The sequence below is a fragment of the Elephantulus edwardii genome, unplaced genomic scaffold, assembly GCF_000299155.1.
Source record: "Elephantulus edwardii isolate Elephantulus edwardi_28Jun2011 unplaced genomic scaffold, EleEdw1.0 scaffold00090, whole genome shotgun sequence".
Lineage (NCBI taxonomy): Eukaryota > Metazoa > Chordata > Mammalia > Macroscelidea > Macroscelididae > Elephantulus > Elephantulus edwardii.
In genome coordinates, this window is record NW_006399840.1 from 1,155,973 (window position 1) to 1,160,930 (window position 4,958).

General features: G+C 50.0%; 1 pseudogene; it reads left to right on the top strand.

Moving 5' to 3' along the window:
• Positions 1–3,348: 3,348 nt before the first annotated feature.
• Positions 3,349–4,958, top strand: part of LOC102868800 — a 15,194-nt pseudogene continuing 13,584 nt past the window's right edge.

Consider the following 4,958-nt stretch of genomic DNA (forward strand, 5'->3'; position numbering starts at 1 on the left):
GTACAAAGAGAGTAATGACTTCACCAACAGTTTATAGATAGTCAATGGCAGAGCCACGATCCATCTATCAACTTGCTGTACTGTGGTGGTTTGTGTGTTGCTGTCAGGAACCTCTTCAGAGTACTGAAGAGCAACGATGTCAGCCTGGAGACTAAGGTGTACCTGATCCAGGCCATATTGTTGTTGTTAAGTGCCATTGAGTCGTAGATGACTCATAGCAACCCTACGAACAAAAGACCTTAACATTTGTATAACTTTCATCATTTCTCCGAGTTCATAAAGTTTCCAGAGGCAAGCTATTTCGGAAGTGGATGCCACTCCTGCTTCTAAGCTTGTTTTAATTGGCCATATGATCCAGGCCATGGTCTTTGCAATTATTTGCTATGCGTCCAAAAGCTGGACAATTTTTTGAGCAGTGGTGTCGGAGAAGAGTGTTAAGCATAACATGGACTGCCAAGAGAACAGTTTCGACCTAGAGAAGGTGAAACCAGGCTGCTCTTTGGAAGCAAGGATTCCGAAGCTGTGGACATGTTGCAACATTCCGCAACTTTGGACATGTTGCAAGGAGGGACCAGTCCTTGGAGAAGGACATCATTTCTGGAGATGGTCTGATTCAGTGACTGGGGTAATGGAGGTAGGTGTGTCAGAGACAATAAGGTTGGCAGAGGATGGAGCAGGGTTCAGAGCTATTATACATAGGGTCACTGTGAGTCACAAGCAACTCAAAGGCACATAACAGCAACAACATGCTGCTAGAAGCTATGCCACTGATATGTCAAGTACTAACAGGGTTGACCATGATGGGCAGGTTTCAAAAGAGCTTCCAAATTAAGACAGACTTGAAAGAAAGGTCTGATATTGCTGAAAGAGAATATTATTGGCTCTAGTGTTGGAGGATGAGGCCCCTGGGGGCCTCAAAATGTTCATTAGCTGCAACAGTAGACTCAAACATACCGGCAATGGGGAAGTCGGGGCAGGGCCAGGTAATGTTCCGTTGTATTGGATATGGGGTTGCCTTCAGTGGGAGCCAACCCAGCAGCAGCTCACAACAACAAAGTGACAGAGCTAAGAGTCACCCATATCACCCTTATCTCAGTGCATCTCAGTCACAATCTTGCTTCCAGTCCAGTTTCCACGCACTGAAACTTCCTAAATGTGAATCAGATTCCTGGGCATAATTATCTCAAAGTTCCTATCAGGCAGGACCTTCGTGGCTGCCGTCACAGTCCACTGTCATTTCCTGCCACACGCACCCATGATCCGGCCTGCTGTGCATCCCTTGATTGAGCTCACTCCCACCTTGGGACCTTAGCACTTGCTGTCTTCTCCTTTCCAGAAAGCTTCTCCGTAGGCTCCTGGAGCTACCTCCTCCTGCTCCTCCAAGTCTCCCTGGACAGGTTTTCCTGACCCTTCTATCTAAAGCCACTCATCCTCCACCACATCCCTACCCCATCTCCTTTTGAGCACTCCCCTACTACTCACTCTACTGGTTGGTTTCTAATTATTCCCCAGGAACCCAGAACATGAGCCCTAGGAGGACAGGGACATGCCTGATGGCTTCTCTGCTGTGTCATTGGTGCCCAGACTGCACCTGGCACAAAGTGGTCACTTGTTAAATTCTAACTAAAGAAATGAATGAGGGAGTTAATATATTTGGCAAGAAGGGCTAATAAGCAGTAAAGAAATGGGGCAGGAAAGGCAGGGCTGAGAGCCAAGAGCCTTCCCGAAAGAGAAGAACTGCAGGCCCAGACACTGGTATCGCCAAGAGATGGCCTGATAAGAGGCCAGTGATGAGAAGGCCCTTTGCTCTGCTGGGGCATCAGGCTTGAGGGTAGTTGCTGTGTACAGTGGGGCTGGAACTCATAGCAGACCCTCCAGCGGGCTTTCAGAGGCAGTAAATGGCACAGGAGATTACTCATCATTCTCCCGCAGAGCGGCTGGTGGATTTGAACCGCTTGCCTGTGGGTTGGCAGCACAGTTTCTTACCACAAGCTACCCAAGCTACCTGACTTGGGGGTAGAGTGCTGGTAATTGAAACTGGCAAAAGGTAAACAGGTAAGTGAGCTTAACCCAGTGCATCTCACTTCCCTTATCAACTTTCTCTGAAGCTGTTATCTCTCTGGACTTCAAACAGCTGCCTCTTATCTTGGGCCCAGCCCAGGCAGTTATCAGGTTCTAGAATAACAGCTTTCCTGGCTGCCTAGAGCTGGGTGTCAGGCCCTCAGCCTGTGTGTGGGGGGAGAGAGAGAGAGAGAGAGTGTGTGTGTGTGTTCCCTTCACTCATCAATGCTGTCTTCTCTCCAGCTCTAAGTGCCAGCCTTCTGCCTCTCAGGGCCCCTCATCATGGTCTAGGGAGAAGTGGGAGACAGGTTGAATTCCCATGAGGTCATCCTAAGAGTCAGAGCAAAAAAATTTAGCCCAGGGGTCCAGCTAGTCTTGTGAGCCTTTTAGCTGTTATTAGTGCTGTTGAGTCCGAGCCACCTCCTAACTGAGCCTTGAGTGGCTTTTCAGAGGCTGTAAACGGCATAGGAGGAGATTGTCCATCCTTCTCCCATGGAACTTTCTCCCATGGTGAATTCAAACCACTGTCTCTGGGTTGGCAGTGCCATTTCTTACCCACTAGGCCACCAGAGCTCCCTCTGAGCATGTTAAGGAAAAAAATACTAGGCGTCTTCTTATCACCTGGCAGTAGACCCCATTGGGCCTTAAAACTTGGCCCACTTGTTAGATGTCTAAATATCCTACTCCCAACACCTTTCTAGGGCAGGAGAGAAGTCGGCCACAGAGAAGTAGGCCAAGGTGGCTTAGTGTAACTGCTTCTCACCTGCCCAGGACCAAACTGCCTTCAATGCTTTGAAGTCAAAGGGGGCAAAGGGCAGATACTACAGCCTTCTTTGGTAGCCTGATCATTGAACTAACCCCATGACTGTGTCTCCTCAGCACCCTGTCAGGGAGAAGACTCCTCCTTGGCGCTCAGACAACACCCCAGGAGGCCACAGCCTGACTGACATCCATCTCACCTCACTTCACACCAGATGGTGCACAGGATGGCCCACTGACACAAGACCACCAATGGGCGGAGAGCAGGCACAGCGTGAGGTGTCTTGAAGGACTTGGGCCTCTCAGCCTTTCACTCTGTCTCCCCCCACCCTCCACCTCCCCACATGAACTGCAGGAATATGTCAACAGAGAATAGGAAAGCTGAGATGGCTTCTTTAAAATCAGATAGAGGCTGAAGCTCCCAAGCCCCAGAGCTCTCTAGCAAGTGAGGAAGCCGTGACAGGCCCACCTCCGGTCCCCAGCACGCACCCTGCCCTCTTGGCCCCTCAGTGGTGAAGGCAGTGCGGCATGCCTGGGCCCTGCGGGTGCTGGTGGACAATGGACGGCGTGCTGGCCGACTTTGAGGGCGGCCCCCTGAGGGGCTGCTTCCCTGCCAACCCACACGTGTGGCTGGAGGCTCACCGCTGCCTCCTGGCCCGCAAGCAGTACAATGCACCCTGAGACCAGAAGTAGCTGGTATATACCAGGCACCAGATTTCTTCTGGATTTAGAGCCCATGCCCTGAGCCCTGGAGTCTTGCGGGGAATGAAACATGAAGGATCTGGAGGTCTTCATCCGTACCAGCCCCCTGCTGAAGTAGGAGCACTGTGTGGCTAAGAAGTACCATTGGGTGGAGCAAGGGATAAGGGACAAGATGGAGGTCACAGGTGACCTGTTCATGGATGACAAAGAGAACATTCAAGGTCAAGAGGAGATTCCGGAGCTGGGAGCACATTTCTTTCACCTGCTGCCACAAGCAGCACCTGGCCTTACCCCCACGAGGAGGGGGCTGCTCCCCTGGAGTGAGAACTGGAGGGAGGTGATAGACAGTAAGTGGGAAGTCCCAGTGAGGGACAGCACACACCTGGAACCCCTCCAGAAACACGCCAAGGGACCGAGGAGGCAGTGAACAGTGGGTGAGGGAAGGGCAGGCAGGCTGGGGCATCCTGGCAGTGTCCCATGACTGGACATGGTGGGGCAGGGAGATGTAAAGACCACTCTCCAGTCACGTGGCACCTTCAGAGATGGTGTGCGTGACTGACGTGGAAATACCTCAGGAAAACCACTCAGGAACCTTTTAATAAAAACCCTTTTTCTTCTTCTTTTTTTAAATGGAATGAATTTTATTGTTACATGCCTATGTTGACCACAACTCAGGACAACTCCAGAAACAACAGCTTCAAACCTCTATCCAGCACCATCTGAATGATCTATAATATGCTCAAGTCCATTGTTACAGTCACAGAAAAAAACCCAAAAACCACAAAACCCTTCTTTTTAAAAAAACAAATGAAAACCAGCTAGACTCCTCACAGCCCCTTATACCTTGAAGCAGGAAGGATGCCCCTGAAGAAAGAATGAGGAATATAACATCAGTGCCTCTAAACCAAAAAGCCAGTGCGACTGAAACAGAGCAAGAAATAGCTCTAAAGGAGGCTCTAAACTGGCAGCGGTGGGCCAGTTTTCATGACACTTGGCCTGTGGATCTGGTTTTAAGGGGCTTGCTTTGGTGCTAAGGACAAAGGGAGGCTATGGAAGGGTGTTAAGTAGATTCACAAGTTTGAAAGCTCTTTCTGGCTGTGGTGTGTGGGGAAAGGGGACCCAGAGAGCAGGAAGGGACACCAGCTCTCAAGGGTGCGAGCAAAGTAGCGCCCCAGGAGAGCAATGGGCGGCTTGGGTGAGCATGCAAGTGCATGTCTATGTCCTCAATAAAAATATGAAACTTTCCAGCAGATGAAAACCCTCAGAAATTTTCTTTTAGTTTGTTTAATTTTAAAACAAAACCTATAAAAATAATACTGTTGTTGTTGTTGTTATGTGCCGTCGAGTTGTTTGCGACTCATAGCGACCCTATGTACAACAGCCCTAAACCCTGCTCTGTCCTGTGACAATCTCATTGCCTCTGACACACCCATCCC